General features: G+C 39.0%; 1 long non-coding RNA gene across 3 annotated transcripts in view; it reads left to right on the top strand.

The window, feature by feature from the left end:
- LOC124282470 overlaps positions 1-8085 on the top strand; it is a 209675-nt gene extending 201590 nt beyond the window's left edge. For all 3 annotated transcript variants that reach the window (XR_006900163.1, XR_006900165.1, XR_006900164.1), the window contains exon 5: positions 8012-8085. This is a non-coding gene — a long non-coding RNA (uncharacterized LOC124282470). The remainder of the gene's footprint in view (positions 1-8011) is intronic.
- The last annotated feature ends 8497 nt before the right edge of the window (positions 8086-16582 follow it).

Here is a 16582-nt window from a genome sequence, read left to right as displayed (position 1 = left end):
CTCACTCACTCACTCACTCACTCACTCACTCACTGCAACTGGTTTCCTTCCCACGCTCACAAGTGTCAGCAATATATCTGAGTGAAATATGGTGGCATTAAACCCACATTCACTCACTCATAAATGTACACGCTGATGTTTATAGTCATCATCTTTGATTTGTGTCACAACTCAATTGAAACTTCATCCCTCATTTACAATAAAAAGCAAAACTGATACATGTATATAATGATCATCCTTAAAATTTTCAGTTTATTGTTTTAGACATTTTGCAGTGGCAATTTAATTCTACTTAATAAAATTGCATAGATCTTGTTGCCCACTAAGTAGACCAATGTTAAGTGTGACCCAGTTCTGTCACAGCTGGCATTTTCGATTGTTCTTGTAATGTGCGCCATTAACTACCCAGCATCACATAATTGCTAAATTGTATGTTTTTATTGCGTGGTCCATTCTCCATTGTTTCTCAGGGGTCAAGTTTGATGTTTGTCATAAAGGGTTATTTGCATACATTGAATCGTTAAATGGTCCTTTCAGTGTCTCCCTCATGGTATTTTGTTTTGGTTGAATAATTGACTTGTCTTTTCAAGTGTTTGTGATGAGGGCCTCCAGTAGGGCAGGAAACAGTTTCTAGAGGCTGTGATGTATCTCATTGGAATTGTATCATGATGAAACTGTTCTCAGCATTGTCAGTGTCTTTCCTGGAATCCGGGTTTTGGCTCATTTGCATGATTGTCGTGTTCTATGTCTGGCACTCTTCCACAGATCAATCAGTGTTCTTTGACACATGAACGTTCCTGATAACAGTCATCACAATAAGTCAACTTCCCCTTGTAAGCTTGATGTTGATTGGTCAACACGAGGCCATCTTTATACGTCTTGGAAACAAGGACTAGCCCCAGACTGAAGAAGTATTTTGTACAGGTCTTTTTGAAATGAGGATTTGTAGTTTTCATATGAGTTGACATTTATTTTTGACCATATAGAGATGGGTAAGCTGGAAAAGAGCTCCTTAGTATGTGTGCTCAGCTGAATGGGGATTAGGTGGCTGTAATGTTTGATGTGTCTGGATATCTCTATTACCAATGGCAGGATCTCTACTGATGTTGTCGACCACTGGATTGTTTCACCCAGACCTGATATACATGCCCCTGGGATACAGCTGTTATTGAACTGATGACCAAAGAACTTCTTCATAATTTTCTACAATAAGGACGATTTTTTTTCACTGCTTTGAAGCTGGATGACAATATTTCCTCAGCATGGTGAAAAAAAGGCAGGTAACCAGGGCCCCGTTTCACAAAGTGATTGTAGCCCAATAACAGTCATAACTCTGTTAAGGTATGGGAGTTACGATCACCTTAGCGCTCAGGGGTTAAATTTTCGAAGCTCTCTTAGTTGTAAGATGGTCGTAAGTGCCATACATTAACATTAACTTACGACTATCTTAGCTCTAGGAGAGCTTCGAAAATCTAGGCCCAGATCACTTTGTGGAACAAGCTATTGGATTGACGAACAGGCTCTGTGACATTGTCAGTTGTCATGGATCATTTCTCAGGTTTTCAGTCAGTGGTTTGCCTGGTCCAGAATTGAAACCCAAATCATAAAGCTAGAATATTGCTAAACAACCAATATGACTTGATACTCACTGATAGGATACTGAATATGATTTATAACGTCCTCTTATCTCGTTACTATCAGGAAACATAAACACAAGTGTTTCTCCCACAGTTGAGAGGTAGTTGTGAAATGTCAAACATAACAACTGTCATGACCATCAGGTGTCTGTGTGTAACGACCTGGTGTCAGGTAGTCATGTTGTCTGTACATAATAGGGCAGTAAATCACGGAGATTACATGGCTGGGCATAACAACTGCAGCTAGATGACCATGTGTACCAGATGGACGTGCTGTTTGACAAGGAACTTCATTGTCACCTCATGATACGGCAATCTGGAAACCTTGCTATACACCAGAAAAACGGTTCAGCCTTTGTTTTCTTGTCATGTTAACCAAACTTGATTAATTCCTGCAAATATCCTACTTCAATTACATCAATGCGACAAATCCTGTATTTTGGTTGTAATTGTGCCATAAAATCTTCAGATCTTCATCAGGAGTCCTTGTCACTGTCAGCTATCTGTAAACAGTTGTACGGGTAATAGTATCCCGAGTCCAATGCTCTTGCACATGTACAAAGTGGGAAATCTCAGTTCTGAAATAATTCAGATTATTTTTTGTAAATGTCATCATGTTATATATATATTGATATAATTTTAATCAATATCACAGATACTACCAATACCTGATGAAAAGAAGCTTACAAATACTTTAGAAACATACAAAAACTGGAGAAACATAGAATTAAAGTCACACAGGGAACACTTTAAAGTTCAGGTAGTATAATAGTTATTGCCTTGGAAGACGAGTCAAAAGATTAATGTTTATAGATTTTGGTTTACGTATGTGTCACTTTGAGAACAAAAACAAATTTGTTTCATCACAAAATGGCCACAGATTACTATTTTAAGAAATGGCTTTTCTGTATGGAGATATAAGCAAGAGGTACTTCAACCATTCTAGTTGTATGTGTTGCAGCATTCAGAGCATATCCACCAGGTTTATAACTGATGATATTGGCATGTAACCAAGAAATGTTGCCATTTGTTCCACAAAGGACCCAATAAACCTTCTGATATGGAATATTAACATAGTAAAATGCAATAAAAGAATACATTGTGAAAATAGGGATTGTTATTCATCAGAAAAGTGTCAATTATGTTTCAGTGGAGTGAAAGTATAAGTGATATTTTCACTTCAGTGTAAATAACCTGATTTTTCATGGCCCATATACTGACAGTTAATCAGTTTCTGTCCACATGACTTCAGTCCAATAGAAAACTTTTGTCATTAAATGGATATAATGGTGGTTTTGTTATTATGACGATCTTAATCAAAAGCATTGGTGTAAGGACAGAAGCAGTGAAAAAGAACATATGAGCTGGCATCAAACATGGCATCCTAATATAGATCAAACATACATTCCAAACTGAGATCAGCCATGGCACCCTACCTAAGATCAAATATGGCATCCTAGCATAGATCAAACATACATTCCAAGCTGAGATCAGACATGGCACCCTACCTAAGATCAAATATGGCATCCTAGCATAGATCAAACATACATTCCAAGCTGAGATCAGACATGGCACCCTACCTAAGATCAAATATGGCATCCTAGCATAGATCAAACATGAAAACATATCATACATCAAACATATCATCCATGCTTCAATCAAACATGGCATCCTAGCTTAGATCAAACATGGCATCCCATCAAATATGAAAACCTAGCTGAGTTCAAACGCATGGCATCCTACCAGTTGGCAAAAATGGCATTCTACCTGAGATCAAACATGGCACCCTACCTGAGATCAAACATGGCACCCTACCTAAGATCAAACATGGCACCCTACCTAAGATCAAACATGGCACCCTACCTAAGATCAAACATGGCATCCTACCTAAGATCAAACATGGCACCCTACCTCAGATCAAACATGGCACCCTACCTAAGATCAAACATGGCACCCTACCTAAGATCAAACATGGCATCCTACCTAAGATCAAACATGCCACCCTACCTCAGATCAAACATGGCACCCTACCTAAGATCAAACATGGCACCCTACCTAAGATCAAACATGGCATTCTACCTAAGATCAAATATGGCACCCTACCTCAGATCAAACATGGCATTCTACCTCAGATCAAACATGGCACCCTACCTCAGATCAAACATGGCATCCTAGTACGAATCAAATCCCTATGTTTTGTTCAGGAGAAGAATGTGGTCTTTCCAGATGAAAAAATAGAGTAGCTTTCCTTGTTATGACAGATTTTTCTCAACAAAGAGGTTACCAGATACACTGAGAGATGTGTTACTGGATCAAGAGTGTTTTGAAAGGTGGTAACAAGCTTGAGACATTCAGATTGTATCATGGGCCGTGTGAGATATTTGTTTGATGGCAGAATGCTGTATGAAAAGACTACAATTACCATGACAAGATTGAACTATATTGCTTACTGCAAAGATATTTTGTGAGCACACAAAGAATCACTGCATACAAGATACATATGTAGCTGTAGATGCTGAGTAATGCCTGGACTATATTGTTTTGGAACCATCACAACATTATTCTATGATTGAAGTGCTTTGTAAATGTCAGTCGGTCATAGACTTCACATTGTACTAGAAAACAGCCAGACAGCATTAATATATCAAATGAAGTGGCACTTGTTTTACATCTATATCTGTGACATGCTAGTTGTTTTAACTGTCCTTCGTTGACAGGTTTTTATAATCTAAGTTTATGTATCACTAATGTATAACTTGTTTTAGTCGTGATATGGCTGAAATAGTAGACCGTTTAAACAAATACTATAATCCTTGTGCTGTGTAAGTATAACTGTAGTAGACATATAAACAAATAACATAAACCTGATATTAACCAAAACATTTCATTCTGTACTGCTATTTTTATGATCATAAGAATTTGTAAGGTTTAAATTTAGAAGCCAGCAAATTCATTATGCATTCCTCATAGACTTTGAAAAGTCGTCATGGCAACAAGTGAGTTTGGAATCCTTCTTGGAAATGAAATGAGGGAGAATGGTCAGGAACTCTCTACCACGGTAAATTGTATTGATCTTTTGATATAGAATATCGTGCAAAGTTGTAACTAACATAAGAAGTCAGAATTCGTCGCAATCAACAAAACCACAACATTTACTGAAGTGAAAAAGAGACTTGATGAGGACTAAATCACATAATCATTTACCAAAATGATAAAGACGCCATTTAAAGTGTTTGTGGTAGTATTTTACACAAACGCTTGACTGCCCTGAAGATTCTTATTCTCGCTGGGAATATGTACCCTTGCAGCAAGTATCAGCAGAGCGACAGCCCACATATCATATACACATCAGCTAGCTGGGCCTTTTTTACATCAATATATTGAGCAGGATCAGACCTCAAGAGTAGCAATAACACTGACCTACATTTGACTACAGTGAGAATTGCACCAATATTTGTGTTCATGTACAAATAGAATTTGTGTGAAAAAATACCAAATTGCTCTTCCGATATTTTCTGTATGTTGTGCATCAATAGAAGATTTTTGCATTTCTCCTTTTAGTACTATGTACATTAGCTGGTTCTACATTTCCTGGCGTGCTGGCTTTGGATGCTGCATGCTCTTTAAAAAAGTTGATTTGTGTTGGAGGTGGATTATGGCTGAATAAAACCTACAGGGTGACGTCAACGATTAATTCAAATGCATCTTATGATTGGGCCACATTAGTTACATCCAGTAAACTTACCGGACTGATGGCAAACTGAGTTTACATGGACTCAGCCTATTAATAGTTTAGCATAGAAATGTAAAGATAAACTGAAAGTTGTACAGCATTGCAGGTGGCATGGGTGGTCTAAGGTGTCAACATACGTCATGCAGAATGTAGCATGGTTGGTCTAAGGTGCTACGATAGATCATACAGGTGACATGGATGGTCTAAGGTGCTACTATAGATCATACAGGTGACATGGGTGGTCTAAGGTGCTACTATGGATCATACAGGTGGCATGGATGGTCTAAGGTGCTACTATAGATCATACAGGTGACATGGTCTAAGGTGCTACTATAGGTGCTACTGATAGATCATCTACAGGTGACATGGATGGTCAGGTACAGGTGCTACTATAGATCATACAGGTGACATGGATGGTCTAAGGTGCTACTATAGATCATACAGGTGACATGGATGGTCTAAGGTGCTACTATAGATCATACAGGTGACTATGGGTGACATGGTCTAAGGTGCTACTATAGATCATACAGGTGACATGGATGGTCTAAGGTGCTACTATAGATCATACAGGTGACATGGATGGTCTAAGATGCTACTATAGATCATACAGGTGACATGGATGGTCTAAGGTGCTACTATAGATCATACAGGTGACATGGATGGTCTAAGGTGCTACTATAGATCATACAGGTGACATGGATGGTCTAAGGTGCTACTATAGATCATACAGGTGATGGATGGTCTAAGGTGCATATGGTCTACAGGTGCTATTATAGATCATACAGGTGACATGGATGGTCTAAGGTGCTACTATAGATCATACAGGTGACGTGGATGGTCTAAGGTGCTACTATAGATCATACAGGTGACGTGGATGGTCTAAGGTGCTACTATAGATCATACAGGTGACATGGTTGGTCTAAGGTGCTACTATAGATCATACAGGTGACATGGATGGTCTAAGGTGCTACTATAGATCATACAGGTGACATGGATGGTCTAAGGTGCTACTATAGATCATACAGGTGACGTGGATGGTCTAAGGTGCTACTATAGATCATACAGGTGACATGGATGGTCTAAGATGCTACTATAGATCATACAGGTTACCTGGTCTAAAGATTACTATAGTCATACAGGTTACCTCGGTTCGATTTCCTCCCTGGGTACAATGTGTGAAGCCCATTTCTGGTGTCCCCTGTTGTGATGTTGCTGGAATATTGCTAAAAGCAGCATAAAACTAAACTCGCTCATTCAGGTGACTTGAGTTAGTCTAAGGCGCCACCATAGATCATGCAGAAGGTGGCGTATTTGGTCTAAGGTGCTACTATAGATCATATAGGTGGCAGGGGTTGTCTAAGGCGCCACTATAGGTCATACAAAGGTTTACACATGTGGTCCAGGGAGGTAGGATAAAACAACAGCTCTGTGGGTATGTTTCATGGGTTCAAATGTTCTCCTGTGACTCACTAAAGTAGAAATTGTCATCAATCTTCGTCACCTGGGACTTTCTTCCGACGAAGCATCATTAAAATCAGTTACTTGTTTATATTGCTATGATGTTGCTTACAGCAGGCTCACTCACAATAAATATGTAGTCGTTTCATCTTAAGCAAGATTTGCAATTCATTACTGTTGAATCTCAGATACATGAACAGTCAGTAGGGATATCTTTGAAGTATGCATTATTGTACAGAAAATAATGTTGTGCTTTTGAGGGAGGGTGTCATTAAGTGCATCCCGCAAAAATGACATATTGGTTTCAGGTTTCAGTTCAGATAATTGTACTCTCCATTCATAACTGATAATGAAATAATCATGTTATGAAAATTGAGCAGACAGATAGAGCGAGCGTTTGAACTCTCTCCAACCACGGAGCTATAAACACCATCCCCTACCACCAAATTGTGATCACTCCTGATGGATTAATCATACAGACAGATTCAGTGGTTCTGTTCAATGAACAAAGACGGAAATATGGTATAAAATACATCATTTATCGACATCACAAGACTGTTTCGAGTCTTCTCCTACAACTCTCGTTGTCTTGTAATGGAGTATTTAAGCACTTTAGCTTGGTGTAATGCTGCCAGACAATTTTCTGGATCTAACATCTTTGGCTACTTGAGACGGCCATATTAGTCGAAAACTGACAACATAATACGATTGTTTGTCCAGACAAGCTATTGTTATGAAATTGGAAAGTGTCATTTTTGACTAATCGCTGTGTCATATTTATCCCATCTGCCTTGTACATGATTATTAGACTTGCCAAGCGTCTTTGAAGTTTGCGTAATGCATTGATGTAAGGGATTCTGCCAGGCCTTTCTATTTGGCAGCCATTATTCCTCAGTGTTTTAGTAAGGAAATGCTGGGATTGAACTAACAAGAAGCTCCAGACACTCCTGAGATATTTTTACACTTGTTTTATTTTAAGAGATTCAAGACAAATGCCATTTGTCATGGTTTGGTTTTCTTCTACTTCTGATGAAGGTTTTGCTGACGTTTTCTGTCAGTGTTCTCCTGTGAAGTGCAAAGCCTTGTTTCAGGTGCATGTATACTAATGGCCCTTGGGTCAAGAACACTTCATGTCAGATAAAGTTGATTTTATTCTATATTTTTTTTTTTTCTTTTTCTTCAGGTTTTGCACGTGGTAGCTAAAGAGACGATCGGATAACTCAAGAGTTAACATCAATCTGGACCTGGAAACTAAGGCAAGCCGATTTTGTTGTTCTTCCATAGCCATACTGATCAATGCTTTTACACAGTCAAACTCGTAATTGCCTGACAAGACAAAACTGAAAAAGATATAAATGTACTGTGGTCTTGGTGAACTAGTCTGTCTCAAAATCCCTGAACCATATTATGTTCCCTACAGCCTAGCCCTCCCTGCAAAACTAAAGCCCTAAATGAAGCAAGTCTAGATTTCTCCATGTTCTGGTCTCCCTAGGGCTCCTTTTCAATTTAAATGGGTTTATTTGTTACAATCAAAATTATACATGTTCAGAGACTAAGTGTTAGTCTATTGGTGAACGTACACCACTTCATCGCAGCCAACCAGCATGGAATCTAGGCCTGCATATGTCCTCTTGACCCCATGCTTGTACAATCATGGAGTGTAATAGGCTTGAGTGACTGCAGCATGTTGTTGAAGTGACCGTGCATCATTAGACTCGACCACGCTGATGAAGCCCATGCTGTCGCTGATGAAGCCCATGCTGTCGACTACTTTGTCATGCTGTACAGGCCACTGCACCATTAAACAGTGATCTCAGGGTGCTTGCCTCAAGGTGCTACTTTACATACTTCCAACCGAGGATCCACAGATGATGTAGGTCAGCTCTCTTCCATGCTGAATCCCAAATAGTCCTGATATTGCTAAGATACTCCTTGGCCATTTCATATCCGGATATTGCTGGCATGCTGATAAACTGATTCTTTAACCTAATACTGCTAAGATACTGATGATAAACCTACTTTTTATCCCCGCAACACATTTTGACAAGATACTGATGATAAATCCACTTTTATCCTAATATTGCTAAGATACGGATGTTAAACCAACATTTTATCCTAATACTGTTAAGATATTAATGAAAGCATCCCTACTATGTTCTTTCCTTACCTTTTCCAAGTTGTTATTTTATTTTATCTACCAATAGTCTACATATTTAATATAGCTGCCCCATACCTGCTACTTTAAAGCAGGTTTCAATAGAAAGTCATCAGTGGATATTAATATTGTGTTTCACTATTCTTATCCCTTACTTTATTAACTACACTACAAATGAAAATATATCACACATGAAGACCAAAGAAATCTCATATCAGATTTCATTTGCTGATTCTCTGCAAACAATAAGCAAACGTAACATCCACCACAGGGATGACTCAATATGACTAACCTGATTACCGCAATGAAACCAGTTGGAAGAGTTATCAGAATCTATCGAGGTATCTTTGAAGTACAAATGTCATAAATGTAACAGTATTTCCTCTGGATCGAAGGCAGTGCAACAACTGCATATTGGCCCTTTGATCTTCTGGACATAAACGCATCATGCGCGGAATTGTCAAAGCCGACACCTTTTAATGGTTGACCAGTCAGGCAGCAAACACGTTCACAACGTTTGTTTCATCCTGAGAGCTAAGTAAGTCCTTACAGTTCATCAGTGACATGAAACAAACCAGCCTGAAATCATTGCTCCAGTTGTGACAGTTTCAGAAGTACTTCTCTGTCTTTCCTTGCTGAAACTTTCACTTGAGAAGAGTCAGAAGATGTTGTTCAGCTCAAAGGGCAGGACGTCATGGGCTCAGATAGTCTAAGGGGGATGGAGGAGTAGCTCCAGGATAGAAGGGTTAGCCACAATAACAGGCTTGGGTTTTATCCTAGACATGGGCATGATATATACAGATGTATAACTGTTATTCTCTCTCCCTCTCTCTCCCTTTCTCCCTCCACCCATCCATCCATTCTTCCCTCCCTACACATGCATGCACATCGTAATACGTTGTAAAACCCAATTTCACCTCACCTCACCTCACCTCACCTCACCTTATTCGGCCTGTACAACAAAGAACAATTAGGACTGTGTGAGTTGAGTTTTACAACAGGGATCAACAGCATGAGCAACCAAGTCAGCGAGCCTGACCACCTGATCCTGTTTACGACAAGCATGAGTTACTGAAGACTAATTCTAACCCAGATGTTCACGGGTTGTTGTAAATATCAACCTATCATGGTAAAATAGATTAACTATAGTAACATGAAGAAATATGTTGTTCTTTAACTTCTTTTGAGTAGAATATATGTTCAAATCATGCTGTCTATCCCAGAAACACCCTCTTTCTCTTCACTCTGTTATGGTTCCCACACTCCCAAACCTCTTTCCATCAAGATCAGTTGTTTCACAGCAGTTTATGCAAAGCCTCTTTGCTAATTGGCAAAAACTCAACCTATTTTACAACCCTGTTTTCTGAATTTGAGCTATTTCATTGGGCGTTGTATTCTGACTCCAATATGATAAAAACAAAAGATTCAGGTACTCAAGCTGCTTAAACACATAATGAACATTTGGTATTCCCACGTATCCCCAATGATTCTTTACGAATATCATGTCTGACAAGTCTAACTCCTGTCAGCTGATTCTGCTGTGCAACATCCAATTCCCTCGTCAATAAAGGCAGGTAACTCGTCGATCCTGTTAATGTTTTCCTGGGGATGGAATCTTCTAATGAAACACACCTTGATGTAATCGCGTTTCACAGTCACCAAGTCTGGTCCGCTAATGCAGGCAGTCTTGTGGAAAAGCCTATCTGCATGTTGTGTGGGACTTGTGAAGAGCGTGCATGTTTCATGCATCACGGCACAGTCTTGTAATATCATTATGTCTGTGGCGTCATCAGAAACCCAGGCTTTGTTAGAGTGACTGCAACCTGATGTGGTGCGAAATACACACCACCTCATCAGGTGCGTAAGACTTATACAAACTGATGCTTGTGATAATTGTAATTATCTGTGAAAAACAACAAAGTAATTACCTTTGGATTTCAATGGACTAGATGTGTCTTTTTGTCGGAATAAAGCCCTGCAAAGACAAATTGTTGAAATGATGCCAAGTGAAGAGAAAATGGTAAAACATCTCAAAAGAAGGCACCAAATTGGCTCAATTACAGCATCAGCAAATCTCTTAAAAAGCAAGCTTCCCATCAATACCATATTTTTTCACGAAAATTAGAAATTAAAGAAGCTTTGATTTCAGAATGATGGCACTTCACATGATGTCAAAATTTCTGGAATGGTCTTTGAGGATGACAAGAGAGCCCGAAATGAGAGGGGAATCTTGATTATTTATGAGGTATTGTGCAGCCATGTCCAAACGTTCCATATCTCAAGCAGTGTATTATACTGTGACAGCCTGAACAAGCTCACTGGAATTATACACACCTTGCTCCCATCACATTTCATGCCTCTCTGGCCTGGTGTGTTCATTTGCCCAGCCGCTCGGAAAACTACTCAGAGGTCAGGAAAGATGCATACATTACGTAGGAATCGGTTTCATCCTCACTTAGGCAATAATGGAGGAATAATTTGTATCAGGGAATAAGGGGATGGTCCTTAGAAGCTGCAACATTATCTTGGTTCAGGAGTATGCTGTGCGTTGTGTCTGATCCAGGGATTTACCGTATGCAAATGTCCAGAGGATGTTGATTTTTTGAGGTTTGTACTTGCAGTAGTGAGTGACTTTGAAATAGTATTTCAGTCTATATACAGGCCAAGTTCCATGGGTAACTTCTTCATTCTTTGCAACAATGTTTGAGGGACAGTTCTTGCTGGTTAATCTAGTAAACATTGTTTTTTATCATATTGTGACGTCTGCTTCATGCCAGTGACTGCAGAATTGTACTTCAGTCTGCATGCTGGACTGTTTTTCTAGATAACTTCTTGATTCTTTTCAACAATGTTACAGCTACATTTCTTGCCCCTTAATATTGCTTTTTAGTCATATTGTGACGTCTGCTTCATGGTAATTCTATTGTAGAGCACATAGGGGGGGGTTTAGCCTAGTGGTTATAGCTTTCTCGCTCGTCGTGCCAAAGACCAAAGACCTGGGTTTGATTCCCCACATTAGTACAATGTGTGAAGCCATTTCTGGTGTCGCCCACTGTGATATTGCTGGAATATTGCTAAAAGCAGCGTAAAACTAAACTCACTCACTCAAAGCACATGGATACATAGTGATGAGAATCTGGTAGATTATGGGATTCGAACTTAGAACTTTTCATTACGTTTTTGCAAACAGTCTGCTAGAGGATGGTCTGTGGGGGCTATCTGAACTATATGAATATTGTAGCATTCTGGTAGCCGTGAAAAGCAGGTGGGATTTGAGAAAAGCATATGTGAAATGTCTTGGTTACATCCCCAATTTCGTGGATGAAACAAGCATGTGTCCGTCATGACGAACTGAGGAACATGTATCGTAGCCCGACATACCTGGCACGAGTCCAGACTAGTTAAAGCAGCCACACACATACCTGCTTGCACAGCACTATTGGAGGGAACTAATCCAGAACATGATGTTAATCCCCATTCAACCTCTCTTCATCTCACAGATGTGTAAAAACAGTTGATTCCTACAGTCTTGTGATTGGTTTATCAGTTCCAACAGTTGTGTCATTACAGTAAAAACAAGTAACACTGTATTTTTGTTCAATTATTGCACCAATGCAATATGCCAGGTTTCCATGTGACTGCAATGCCACCTGGTACCACAGAATGAATGATATTCTAATTTACATGGAAGACTGGTTCCAATACTACTGACAACAGAATTAATGTTCACACTCACTTGAATGCATATTGTGATCTGTTCACCATAATAACTTAACTAATTTCACAGACCATTGTGCAGTATGAAAGCCATCTTATCTGTGATATGATATGGAGAAAGAAATGCACTGAATGAATTTTTCATGAGCCAGGCATAAGCTGCTACACCATACCTCTTCTTCCTTCCATATTAAACCCTGTATATTTGATGGCAATAGTAAGATCAATGCTTGTGCTAATCATAGGAATGAAATCAAAGGGTTTTCACTCATGAATTTTAAATGGAGATGACACTCTAGAATGCAGGATCACAAGGCCACAGTACTTTATACCTGATTGATCATTATGGGTCTACATGAAATTCACTTCTCTGTTTAGGATAGCCGTTCCTTTTGATGATCCCCAGCGTGGATAATGTTTTGATATTTATTACCTGTGGATACATTATACTGTTTGGGTCATTACTCCTGAATTCCAGGTTAATCAGGCTGAGCACCCTGTAATGTGAAAATTTCGAGTAAAATGTTTTAATATTTTCAGAAAGAAAACAAATGGTTTTCAGGTCAGCAGTTTCTGTATTTTATTATGTAGTTTATTATCATTTGATGTGGAAAAATTCTTTCCAGCTTAAGGACCATTGTAAAAACAACATTAAGTAAACCTTGATGGTGACCAGGATTTGTTGTGATATATGAACCCTAGCAACTTAATTCAGTATGAAATAACAATGGGTTAGACCTTATGAACATATAACAATTGTATTTTTAAGTATATTTTCTTGACATATTTATGTATAAGTCTGGACCCTTATATGGTAATGTATTCTTGATTCCTTGAGATTTGTAGTGGAAAGTATGTGTTTAAGTATATAGGACTTATGAAAGGTATTATGCTGAGTCAATGTTAAAGGATACAGCATTTTTAGTCATATACATAGTGCTTAGTCTGTGATAAATTTAAAGGCGGTTATGAAAGTGGCTATAAGTTTATGATTAAGTGTTAGGCAGGTATGAAGGTTGAGGTCTACTATGAAATATATTTCCATTACCCAAGTTGACAGTCATATCCATAGTGTTAAGTCCTTGTTAGAGTATAGGGCTTGTATGTCAGAACTAAAATACCTCTATGAAACTGGGACCTGATCTTGAATATCATGGAAAGATATTTCACTCTTCGGCAAATGAACTGAAATGTGGAGCCCAAAAAACTAAAAAAAACTAATTATTTTGAAGTAAATGAACCAGACAATAACAATCGCAGTTGATGACAGTAATAACTAGCCTGGGAGACATGAATGAGCAGCCTTCATGATGGAGGGTGTGTCTTTCTTGTTGTGTCTGTAGCAGGTGGATCTGTCACCCTCACATTCAACTTCAGGTGGACATTTTGCACATTCGCTTGAATCCTATAAGGCTAAAGTTTAGTGTTCTGTGGACTAAGTGTTTAAAAGTTTAAATGAACAAAAAAACATTAGTTGTCAGGATAAAAGATGTGGGTGAGAGAAAAAGGTTTCTCTATTGTCACTGTTCCAGTCCCAATAATTGAACATTAGCAACCAGCTTCTTTCAGTGGCTTGTCTGCTTTTATGTCCACTCAACATCCAAGTGGGAGGACTTCCCTGTTTTGACTGATCATCTAGGTTTGTTGAACAATACCACACACCCACTTGAATCCAAGACAAGAACACAGTGCACACTGCAACACAACCATACCATCATTTATGGATGAGGTAGCTGATCACGTCAAACTGACCTACAAATTAGCAAATCCTTTCTTTTGTTGAATAACACTGGGGATACACTCTTCGGTCGCGGGTCTTTGTGGAAGCTACACTATTAGGCCTGACGTGATTATCAGCGCTAAAAGGGCTTGCATCTACAGTGCTGCTCTGGAGGTTGTAATACATTATCTTCGTGAGGAATCAAAGCAGAGGACTGTCCGGTAGGTAGCGTCTGCTCATTGCTCTCATTGTGAAAAGAGCTGATGTTTGGAAGTGGTGAAGCTGCTGAATCAGGCTTTTGATATAATCTTCAGGCCGCCATATAATTTGTGGGCAGACGTAGAAAGATGATACTAGCGCTGTGATAACTATCTCTCATGCTGGGAATAATTACAAGCAAACTTATGTCTCAAATGATATAGCAAGATTTCAGGAGAGTACTATCTCTTGTTACTTGTTCTTGTAAATATAGTCATAAATATATTGATTAGAATTTGTTGAAAATGGACACAAAAACGTGATCGAGATTGATTGTTTTGGTTATGTTTCCTGCATCTTGTCTGGTCTCCTGCAGTAATAAATGTGTAAATTTTCAATTTCATGTAATGATGATAGTATTTGTAACAGTTGCAAATGTCTGAAGAAAGTTTGTAAAGTCTCTGGGTAAGAAGTGAGCTGTCAGACTCAAGTGCGTATTATTACCTCATTGCTAACATAGAAGTCTTGGCCCGTTCTCACCAACCTGACAGGAATAGATGGTTGACATAGGTGTATTGATATGCATCAACATGTGTGTGTTTATCGTGGGAATTACAAAACAACCATGACAGACACTATCCAGAAGGATTGAGCTATTTGTAGTTCTTTCCTTAATGTCGTATGTCATCGATGGGGTATGTCGCAGCACTTACCAGCATTCTTGAATGTGAATTCTTGTGGAGTGTGCCATACTCTCCATGAACCTGTTAAATAGGGATATTTCTTTTTGGCAAACTAACTGAGTCAGATGGAGTTGCATCTTCATGTCTACCAGAACTGATCATATGGATGGGCAAAGCATGGTTTGTCCCATGTGGTAGTTGTATACTGGGTACCAAGAAGGATGAAGGGGTTGTAGGCCCATTAAAGGCATTTACAAGTTTCATTTTACATGAGGGGTGGTGGTTAAAGCGTGAAGCCCATTTCTTGTGCTCCCCGTGATATTGCAGGCATATTGTTAAAAGTGACATAAAATCATAGCAACTCACTTACTTATTCATTTTACATGACAAATAGTATTGATGTTGACACATTGAACTTGTAACTTATTACAGCTATCCATTCATGTCAACAGAAATAATAACTTCTCTGATTAGGTTCTACAACTCTCTGTACATAAATCCCATGGGCAAAAACAAATTCTCCAGTGTTTCGCCTACCACCGATGGCACCTCATGAATGTTAAGGCGGTAGAGCACCCTGTCTGTGTTTTGACTGACTATCTGCATCTCGTGACCTAGATATTTTTGTTATGTAACCGCGGTTACACACTTGACTGGCAGCGGGCACACCCACACTCCAGAGACTGATAGAATCAGCACATTTCTCATACATGTATGTCAATGGAGGGAGTCTTTTCCATTGATGCTTTCTTGACCTGGAAATGCTGCGGCCAAAGAAATTGTTAATTGGCAGTTTCTTCTTGTGAAATATCAATTCTGATGTTGTCGAACCACAAGGAGTAAACAGTATAAAGGTTTCTACATAAATTTGGTGCAGTTATTGGTATTTCATATCATCTGAGTCAGTAAGGGATTATCCCTGCCTGTTATTAAGTCTGAGTGTATTTAGTTTTACGCCGCTTTTTGCAATTGTCCAGCAATATCATGGCGGGGGACAATAGAAATTGCCTGTTCACATTGTACCCATGTGGAGAATCGAACCCAGATCTTCGGGGTGACAAGTGAATGCTTTGACCACTCGGCTGCCCTGTTTTTTATATTAATCATTTATCATGCACTTATTGTACTCGTACTCACGACATGCTGATCTCATACAGGCCCTGAAACAAAAGTATCAACATAACCTTTTCAAGTCCAGAACTGTGCTTACACATCTATATTTCATTCACTATCATGGAAGCGAAGATTTTATTAGCTTTCTTCTATAACATGATAAAAGAC

The sequence above is a fragment of the Haliotis rubra genome, unplaced genomic scaffold (assembly GCF_003918875.1).
Source record: "Haliotis rubra isolate DU_JTF1 unplaced genomic scaffold, ASM391887v1 Scf3, whole genome shotgun sequence".
NCBI lineage: Eukaryota > Metazoa > Mollusca > Gastropoda > Lepetellida > Haliotidae > Haliotis > Haliotis rubra.
The sequence above is the reverse complement of the archived record's forward strand: the minus strand, read 5'-3'. Positions and strand labels throughout refer to the sequence as shown.